The sequence below is a fragment of the Rhodnius prolixus genome, unplaced genomic scaffold, assembly GCF_049639745.1.
Source record: "Rhodnius prolixus isolate KJV_2025 unplaced genomic scaffold, Rpr scaffold_6, whole genome shotgun sequence".
NCBI classification, from domain to species: Eukaryota; Metazoa; Arthropoda; class Insecta; order Hemiptera; family Reduviidae; genus Rhodnius; species Rhodnius prolixus.
In genome coordinates, this window is record NW_027411634.1 from 27,447,321 (window position 1) to 27,458,670 (window position 11,350).

Sequence of the window (11,350 nt, forward strand, 5' to 3'; positions counted from 1 at the left end):
TCTACGGTTTTCATTAATAATTAAATGGAATTAAAATTTATATTTGATTCGTGTAATCTTGTTGAATTATATTATATTTTAATCAAATCTGAAGATTTCTTACAGTGGCTTATGGCGAATGGTACTTTAATTAAAATAATGAAAATAGAGGTAGACTTAATAAAAACTAAAATCCAATTCCCAAATTGACTGACTTAAAATTAATTTAACGCTTTCTTGTAATTATTTAAAAAATTTAACATTCCTTGCTCTATGTAGTGCTGCTGGATGTGGCCACTGATCTAACTTACATTTCCTTAGTCTGAATCAATTTTTAGTTTTTAAGAAGAATTTTAAATTAAGAATTTTTTAAACATTTCATTATCTATATAATCGAATCAAAAAAATGTGTGTATATAAACTATAAAAATTAAAGGAAATATTTATCATATAAATTTAAAAATTTGAGTGTTTTTTTATTATTTACTAATATGAGATTAGCTTTGTTAATGATGAAACATTTATTTTTCGATTATTGAGGTAAAATTGATATCACGGCCAGAGAGTGAAAGCTCGTACTTTGCTATTAAAATTTTTCTTACAATAAGCAGCTTACACTAGGAAATCGAACAGGGAAGTAGGGCCCATTTAGAGATTTTTACTCAGAAATTAATAAGTGTGTCTGAGACAAATGGCATACCACAATTTTTTTAAATTTATTAACTCCAGAGTGAGTTAGAGGTTTAAGACATGTTCACAACTTTAACTTCCCTAACAATCAACCTTTTAAATTATAAGACTGTACTAAAATCAAAAGCCATAAAAACCTTTTTCACAATAATGGAATATTTGATTGATATATGCAATTGCACCATTATAGGTGAAATTATAATGGTTATATTTTCAAGTAAAGAAATTGGCTACGGCTTAACGTTAATGCCATGTATGTATTTTAAAAAAACACTTCACGAACTTACTACTTAAAAGGACAAAATCAAATTTTAGAGTTAAAAGCCAATAAAACCTGAAAAATAATGACTGATACAATATTAGAAATTCCCAATTTATGATCATTAAAGTAAACTATGGAACTTTAAAGTGCAGCTCGTTGCTCTTATTTGAACTAATTCTCGCTAGTTGGTACCACAAGTTGCCATCTATTTTTTAAAAAAACGTTATTTCAATTGTACTTCTGTCTCCACTATTCGGAAACTCTGTTTCTCTACCACAAAGGCTATGAATGCATAATTGACTTGTCCAACTCCACATTTCTTTTTTATTTTTTATTATTGAAACAAATAAATCTTTTGCACCATGTTTTTGAACAACGAGGATTCGCCACTGAAAAGTCCTACGTCGACAACATTTTCATCAAGGGCAGCAATTAGGAAAAAAAAAATTATACGAATAATCGAAGCCTGAAATTTCAAGCTGCTGCACACCCCAGTTGTGATTACTAATTTGTTAGCCTTTCGGCAAATCTGCCCAGTTTACTGCCAGAATATTCCTGGACGAACGTAACGCTGCTTTCTTACGGCATTAGTGTGTATCTTTTTTTTTTTATGTGGAAGATTAATTTTAGGGATAAATTACAGTCAGGTGGAAAATAAAAATTAGTTCTTACTGAACTGTTACCTTCTTTTTTTTTGTGACAGAGATATTTTTAATTGAAAAAGATATTTTAAAAAATACTTTAATAGAATCTCCATTTTTCTACACACAATAAAACATTACAACTAAAATATCTACGTGAAATATCTTTCTTTATGGACGCTTGATGAAAAAAAATTTACCCGTCATTTTTAAAAACAATTTCTGTCTGGAAACAGAAAAATGTTATTTAAATATCTCTATTAAATTAAATTTTTTCATAAAGAGTTTTTGTACAGAAAGGCATCTATCAACATGTTTTACGACCTATATTTTAAGTCCACGGTAACAGATGAATCTATTATTCCAACGAGTATGTAATGAGAAGTTTTACTGATATAACATTGAAGATTCATTCTGGCTACAACCCACCTAGATAAACTGACTAACTAAACCACGATATAGGAGAAATAATGTACGCTAAAATGATTTTGGCATAAGCTGTGGTTTGTAAAGAGGAGATTTATAATAACCAGTAAGAGATTTGGTTGCATTATCCTTCAAGGTTCATCTGTTTGGTTGGTTACATTGCTAGGGAACACAATCCGTCCCTTATTCTAATCTAATCTAGTGAAAAATATTAAAACGAAATGAACAACAGTAGTCAATTCTATGATGTAGTTAACAAAAATATTGTTTCTATTTAGGGCAAATAAAGATGAAAACGGAAAAAACCTATATATAACTAAAGATATAACTAAAGTGTACAAACTTTTTAAGTGATTAATGTAGAAGCATTACAAATTTTTTATAGGTTATAATATCCGTTCATTTATAACTTTCGATGTGTTGTAGGCACTTGAGTAAAGCTTCAGCTAGAGTGAGGTAGAGTTGTAAAGGAAGTTTTGGAAGTAGTAACCGTGAGCGCTTAGTTTCTACAACCCTATGTTGGGTCCTAACTTCAACAATTAGTTATATAAGTTACAGAGTTTCTCTCTCATAACAGTAGTAGAAATTTCTTCGTTTCTACTAACAAACATTAACTACTTTTATTTTAAAATATTTTTACGATTTTTGCTAAAAATATAATGGTGAAATTAGCACATAATACAAACAATATTGTATTGTCACTTGTGATTTAAAAAGTAAAGCTATTTATTTTATTATTTCTGAATATTCTCGACAGTGAAAAAAAAAGAACAGATTTAAAGGGGATGCATTGGTATCTTTGTGGTAATATAATTAAAATTGTTATATACCATTAAACTTTCACCATTTTAAAGTCCTCGATTTGTTTTAAGCAAAATGATAAATTAGTAAAGTGACTCCTATTTTGGCAGGATAGAAATTAAAGAGTTAATTCAAATTAACTGTGATTACTAAATAGCACAATGTTTCCTAAATTTTCACTCTTTTGAAACTAGAACAGAAGAATAGAATAGTGGATTTGAAAGTGTTTTAGAGCAGACCGGCCTCGTAAATCTGAGTTAAAAGCGTGCAGAAGACAATCTCCCTGATATAGTAGTGACCAACATCACTTGCAAACAATGCCTGTCTACTCCTAAAGCTCATCCACTATTATAACAGCACGCCCGCGCTCTAACTTTATTGTTTTATAGAAGATTAAAATTATTTACATATTTTTTTCAATTTAAGACGCGTCAACATCTGAGGATATATTCTCTAGATAAGGACGACTTTGTTCTCCATCAGTGAGTAGTAAGAAATCTTCTAGGAAGTTATAAGTGATCTAAGGGCGGCAGTTGGATTTGAATAGAGCTTGGTAAGGATTTTTTTTTCGATACTTAAGTACCAGCAGATAATGGAGCAGTAAATTGAAGCCACGGATTCTGAGGTATCCGGGTCTGGAGTGTGTGATCCAAGAATTAAGAAACTGGAGCCTAAAGATGAATTTCTTGTAAGCGGAAATTCACGCAGGAGGAAGATCCGATCAGTTTAAAATTGACAGGAAAGATAGGAATCAGGAGTATCCTTTCCGATAGTTACTCTGCATAAAAATTGCTGGTGACCTGTACAAGGAAAATAAAATCATCGTATTTTACGCGCCAGACTTGTTGGCATGGTAGGAAATGAAGAAACCTCTCCAAAGAAAGGTGCTTGCGTCTCGCCATTGCAGCGCGAATCCTCAAATAAGATTAGCGACAGTCTCCTACTGAAGGAGTTCAAGAAAGAGAGGAAAGCCAGAAAATTATTACCAGAAAGGAGTTGTTTTCTTAGTCAGCTTAGTGTATACCTGAAGAAGTGGGCCTAGAATGCGGTCCCTTGGGGAGATAGAGGTAACTCCAATGCACTGCCTGACGGACTGGAGTGCCGTCGTTCAAAGAAAATTTAGATTCCTGGGCATTATTGGAGAAGGATCTATTTATCTTCCTTGGACCCACCCATTTTTAAAGATTTCTCGTATATCTTAATTTAAAGGGAATGTTGGTCCAGTACAAAGCAATACGCATTTGTCTGGGAGCTATGAGATCAACTCCCACAAATGTTCTCCTTGTGGAGGCTAAAATTATGCCTCTACACATACGTCGAGAATTATTGTTGGGAAAGTTCTTAAGCAAAAGGCTAATTAAGTTTAAGGAAGTTTCCTTGATGAGAGTCTCAGAGCTCTCAGAAGTGGTTCGCTCACACAGGTTTTGGTTAAAAAAGAAAACGCCATTAATGTGTGAAATGTTTAGAGTAACGGAGAAATTGTACTCTGGCCTAGAGGTGTTGCACGCGTCTCCTCGAAGATCTCTTCACTATGAAGTATCTTGTAAAGAATCTCCGTACGTCCATTTAGATTTATATGATAAGGTGAAAGAAGAATGGGGGGATTTAACATACCTAGCTTTTATAGCGCGCATGAGGGAAATCATAATCAACCCTTATTTACTATTTACGGACGGATCAAAATCGGAGCAGGGAGTAGGTTGTGCTGTACTTGACCCGCAAACGGGAAGTTTTCGCCTATACAAGCTCCCTAATAATGCCTCAATATTTACCGCAGAAATCGTAGCGATTTGGAATGCGGTAATCCTGGCGGAACAAATACAAAGTAATGACATAATAGTCATTCTTAGTGATTCTAAAAGTGCACTCCAAAAAATAAAACGTCCGGGCGATGTTTTTGATCCCATAATTATAGAAATTATAAGTCATTTGATTAATGCAATGGGTAGGTTGCATCTGGTTTGGCTGAAAGGGCATGCTGGGATAGTTGATAACGAGAAAGTCGACGTGCTAGCAAAAAGAGCGATCTTGTTAGGGGAACACACTCCAGTGCTCAATTTAGCGGATTTCGAAGGTGCTTTAAGAAAGCGTTGTTATGACGCATGGCAAAAGCTCTACGATCTGGAAAAAGAAATTAAGGGTAAATATTACGCTGATTTACAGCCTAGGATTCCCAACAAGCCATGGTTTGTAGAAGTACTGGAGGGGGGAAGGCAATTTTACACAACAATAATGCGACTGAGGTTCAACCATAATCTCACAAATCCTCATCTGCATAAAATTAAGTTATTAGATAGTCCCAAATGTGATTGCAATAGCGGGGAGGATGGGGACATCGATCACCTCCTCTTCAGATGCAGTAGATATAATAGAAATAGAGACAAGTTCCTAAATGAATTGGCAACACATGTACGATTTCCCTGTAGCGCTAAAAGTGTTTTAGCTATAATGAATCCTGATGCGCTACGAATTATTTACAAATTCATTAGAGAGAATAAAATAAAAATATAGGATGCAGCTAAACTCCATAGTTGCGATTTTAGTTCTTAATTACTCACACAAGTACTATCATAACTACACTACTAATTACACCACTCTAAGCTCACATCAAATAACGAAGTCACATTCAGAGACCATTGTGTTGTTCTAGGAAGGAATGTCAGTACGCAGCGCTCAAGATATCCTTATCTCATGGAAGCCACGACGCAGAATGTAGTAGAAGAGTGGCTGGCATGACGAAGAAAGAAGGGAAAGAGGCTGCGCTATTCCTCAAATTGAATATTGGAAAAGATAGGGCTGGTTTTTTTCCACCAACATATTGGTAAATTGAGGCGCTGGGAGCCAACTGTAATTGTTCATACCAATATGTTGGTTTTTTCCAGCCCTCATATAAAGTAATTGGTTAATGTGCAAACAAGACCACAAATACAATAAATAAATAAATAAATAAATAAAGGGAATGTTGAAGACAGAACAAACTTGCCAGATATCTGTGGAAGTCGCAGTGCTATTTACAACTCTTCCTCAAAATTATTATTCTTGAAGATGGCTTTCTGAGTCGAATACCCAGTAATCCACCATTCTTTAAATCGTATTTCCATATCCATGCCAATTTGTTTACCAAGATACTTGAAAACAATTACTTCGACAATCTTTTCACCACATAAAGTGCTCTCATAACCTCCTATCAATTCAATCATTTTAAACTTTAATGCAAGAAAAATGCACTTCTCAATGGCGATTGCTGAATTTAACTTAGAGATTAATTTTTTTTTGCAAATGACTTTTAAAACTTATAAAAAATTTAATATAATAAAATTGTAAACAAAAAGAGTATACAATTTGTTTGTTAGAAATACTTTTATAAATAAAAAAAGAACAGAGGTCACATAGCAACAATTGTTGAAGAGCTTGCATCAGCACTGGTATTTTACCTCTGGAATTTTCTGAACTAACACCGCATTCAATTCCAGTCTGATTCAGTATAAGATTTTTTTTTAGGTCATAGAACAATCTTCCATGCTTAGTTGACTCTTCACAAAATTTTTATGTTCCTGAAAAAAAGGTTTTTATCGTTCATTAAAATTATATTTATGAAGCTATTGATGACTAATGAAGTCTTTAAAATGAAAACATTCTATTGATTATTCGGGAACAAGACATTTAAATAAATACTCTCTATAGTTAAAATTCTATTACGCATTCGTTTTTGGAATCTTAACCGATCATGGATTACCACGAATTCAAAGGTGGACTTGTTTTGCTTATCAATAAGGGGTCTTCAGTTCACTTTTAGTTGTGACTTCGATCTGCAGGAAAAAGTTAAAATCTTCTGGCATCTCCAAGTAAATAAAAGGAGCTTCGTCACAAAATGGATGTATTTTAGCAGTAAGATGAAATAAGAAAATTTTTATCATGAATATGCCTCAACTGATCCTTTAAGGCCGCAGAGGCGTAGGTTACCTCGCTATCTCCCATGAAACTAAATCATATTAATGAATATGCTTTCAATATAATGTGTTTTTCTTTGTTTCTCAAGTTATTAAGTTACAACTGTACTATAGCACAATAAGTAATAAGTAATAGCTAGTACAAAGATAAACTATTCATTACACATTCCTGATGAAAACAGCTGTGGTATGCCTTCCTATCTTAATATTGAATACTTTACAAACTAACGTAGCACACATTTCAATAAATGAGTTACTTAATAAAATTACTTCAAATAAAAAATTAAGTACTGAATACCATTAGAAAAAATTAGCCAATTATACTAATGGCCTTGATTCAGCACTTGGTAAAATACATTATTTTTAGAAACAGATAGAAAATGTTTAGTGGTTGGAAAATGTATCAATTATTCTAATTGCACAATTAGTAAATTGTTAGTAGAGGCAATTAAGAGTTTAGAACCAGTAGTACTTCCACTACTTCCAAAGGATTACAATTAGTAATAATTTATACTTTAATTGTCTGATGGTGGTATCGACTTTCTCGTAAAGTAGTCATGTCTAAAATGTTTAAATTGTTTTAAAATAATTATAATGTACTTTCAGTTATTCAAACTAAAAAACGAACAATATCAACCACAAATAAATGTAACGATTTATTTGATTTTATCTATAATATCTATCTTCTAATATAATTTTATATATAGGTCAAAAATATTCGTATTATCATGTCAATATGAAAATCTGCACCGACGAGTTTGCTAACAACGGACCCAAATTTTTATATTTGTTCTCTTAAAAACCGCTGGAAAAAAATGTTGAGGATATTCGATATCAGTCGGCCTTTAGATGTCTTCAATTCAAGGAGAAATTATGGCAAAAGCAGTTTTACTTCTACCATTGTGGAAGACGACTGGAATTGTACTTTGCAATGAATATGTATTGCACCAATCTGAACGGTATCATCGAGTCATACAATTTTCAGTACACATTTGTCCAATCAGTTGGCCCACAATTTCCTGGTTTACATGAACTATTATGTTCGGCACATATACGCTCTCCTACCGTCCCAAAGAAACCGTTTGCCTACTTCATTGAAGTTGGCACATTTTCCGTTAGTAATATTAGTCAGCTTTGGGCATTTTTCACCTTTAATTTTATTCAGATTAAATTCAATTACTTCTAATGTAAAATGACTTTCAAACTAATTTGTGCAATAATTTGGGGAGAGAATGATTATTCGTGGTTGGGTCACTTTATTTATTAAGCAGTGCAACAAACCGATGAGTTACATCCATGATGATGAAATTTTGTAGTTTTTTTTTTTTAATATGTAATGTTTACATAATGATTGAAGAGGGCATATTTGTGCTTGAATCTTAAGATTTCTGCTATTTGATTTAGCATTAAGGAGTGACTGGTCGTTATAACGATTAATTTGATCACTATGAATGCTGTAAATTGCACATTAGGTTCAGCTAATGCTTCAGTAATGAATTCGTTTGTCAATTTTATCTTGTCTTTTTTAAATTCCATCTTTGTCTGCGTGAATCTTTCAATTTTGCCCGAATGAGTCTTATTATATGTTTGTAAGTGGGGTTAGGGAAATTATCCCCTTATAGCAAAGATGTGAAGAAAGGGTATATACATGTCTCTTTGTGCGCAACAAGCATTTGCATTGAGGACACAGGACCTCAATTGGGGAAGAAACGAGAATCTTCTTTAGAGCAAAGTGAGGAAATAGACTGAAGTTCAAACAGTTCTACGCAAGTGTTCCAATGAGGGGGTTTGATTACTTAGAGGAGCCCCCAAACTGTATGCATAAAATATTTCACCCACATAATATATACAATGCATTCAATATAGCAATATATTCCGAAAAAAATATTTATATGGGTTTTGGATGTTATAACTATAGGCCACATAAAGCATACATATACCTCAGTCATATAAATCTAGATATTGGTGACAGGGATACACCAACTCATTTAGACACTTGAGAAGTAATCATCTCATCCTCCAGAAGCTATCTTTCAATAGAATTTTCCTTAAAAAAAGTTTCATATACAAATTTTGTAAGAACCTAGATAAGGCTCCAAAATCATTGACTTGCCCTAAGCACCAATTTTAATTAGTACCGTTCTAGCGATCTCTGTTTTTGTGTTACGGAGGAAACACACAGACTCACTCATTATACATAAATCCTACTTTTTCTACCCAGCGGACTTACGGTGTTCTCAAAAATCTCAAATTTGCACCTTGTAATAATTGCTCTTTAAATAAATAAAATTGATGCCATCTTGGCACAAGCAATCCCCGCGGTATAATTTTAGTCTCATAGAAAAGAGCTGTACCTATTAACTGTTTTACGTATTCAATAAAAAACCAATTAGGTAATTTACATAATTTAAAAATATTTTTCCTCCAAAAACAGCCACAGCTGAGGTAAAAAAAAAATAAAACAAATAATATAAATACTTGTTTTAACACGCACCTTGACAAGGCGTTTCCGTGGTGTAGCGGTTATCACATCTGCCTAACACGCAGAAGGTCCCCAGTTCGATCCTGGGCGGAAACATTACTTTTATCTCTGCTAGATAAATTTTATTTTCAGTAATATTAAAAATAAATAGAAAACCTTTTGTAAAATTCAAATATTAGTGCTAAATAATTTTTATTTTTAAATATATGAACTTTGAATTAAACGTGAATAAATTTATTTATTTTTTACCATATTCAATAAATATACAACACAGCGGTATTACTTCTACGAATGTTGAGACTAAATTTAAATTTTACTGAATATAAAAAATCTGCTCTGAACAGTTGCACTATTTTCTCTGATTGTAATTCTAATTCTACCAACTTATATACTATTGAAAACTCAAAATTTTAGAACATACCTGTATTTAATTCTTACCAACATTATCCTGATTGTAAGAGTCCATTTACCTCAAGAAAGTGAAATATCCATTCAATAAAATGGTACCTTTAGTAATTTGTTTTTTTTTCCAAACTCGGAATTTGAGTAATACATTTATTTAACCCGCCTCTTATAACATATGTAACAGGAGGGTGTATTATACTGAAATAGAACATTAGAGGAATACCCACCCATCTCAGCAATACCGTTCATTGAGCGCATTTTTCTAAAAAAAAAAAAGAGTTTCATATTAAGGTTATAGACTAACACTAGCACTATATAAATACTAAGTTTAAATAAAATGGAACTCCTCTTTTTAGAAAATCTGAAAAAAAGTGAAAAGCCTATTTAGTAGAGAGGTCATCCCTTTTTAGATTAAGTTTCACAGAAGGTTTTTAAATTAGTATTTTATGGTAAAAGAATGTAATCTTTTGTTAGCCAGATTAGTTTAATATTTGTGAATTTATAATTACTATATTAATGTTCTAAATGTTTCACATTTTCACGTTTTTTTTTATTTATTAAGGAATTTAATTTTTAGTTGGGTAGAATTAAAATGTTTGTTCGATTGAATTTAATTTTGTTTGTAATTCATATTGTATTTAGTTATATTATTATACTGTGATGTACACATGAAATATATGTTTTAATAATAAGATACAGTACAATTGAGTAGGAGTCAACTTCTGCTGACGGGCTTCGATCCATGCAGTAGGTGCTACGGATTAAAATTAAATTGTGTTTTTGTAAATTTAAAACAAAAATAAAATTAATAAAGCATATTATTATTATTAATGTTCTAAAATTAAACGTTTCATTTCATTCAATGCAATTTGTTAAGTTTCATACTAGATTAGTATCCAATTTGAGAGTATTTATTTTTCTCTTCCTGTGAAAAAAACCTAAATTCGCTCAGATTCATACACCTGACTAAGTCTGTCTTATCTGGGGGAATGCTGTATAAAACCCATCATGTAAAGGTACTTTAACCGCCTGGAAAACTATGTACGCAAGAAAACGATTGCAACTGTGTTTGTTATACATGTTTCCTTACTTTGTGACCTAGCACTCTACTTCTCTTCAGAAGGAAAAGAGAAGAACTAGTCGGATTGTATGGGTGAAGTTGGTGTTGGGTAGAAATGTTGAAGACCGATGTGCAGGTGTTGATATATGCGCATACTTCCTCCGGCTCTTTCACTCCTCCAACACACCATTCCACATTTATGTTATAACCCCTCATAGAATCTCCCTTTCTCACTGGTAATGCTTTTCAACTTACCTCACCTTCTTTTTATGTTACTTTTTTCCACTTTTATTCTTGTTTCCATGAAAAAAAAAACTTGATGTAATCCCATAGGACTAAAGTGTGAAAACAAGTTGAAAGTTTATTTTATTATTTTCTTGAGGAAGAAATAAGTTTATAGACAACTGTAATACTTCCTTTTTCCTTGTGAAGTTTCCAACCTTAAAACCTAATATTGGGTAAAGTTAAAAGTTCTATTACAGTACTTTACAACATGGTAAGATGTGCAATATTGTAGCCAGACAGTAATCCTTAAAAATGAAGTATAAAACTTACGCCATGAAAAAATCTCTTGCACTTTACTCTCGACAATGATATAGAGTGAGAACTAAAAAGGAAATGAGCTTTCGTGCTAATAATTTCTTTTACTGTATT

The 11,350-nt window shown here is 32.3% G+C and overlaps 1 non-coding gene across 1 annotated transcript; it reads left to right on the forward strand.

The window, feature by feature from the left end:
• The first annotated feature begins 9,254 nt into the window (after positions 1–9,254).
• On the forward strand, positions 9,255–9,327 carry TRNAV-AAC (transfer RNA valine (anticodon AAC)). The gene has a single exon. It is a non-coding gene; the product is annotated as a tRNA-Val (tRNA).
• The last annotated feature ends 2,023 nt before the right edge of the window (positions 9,328–11,350 follow it).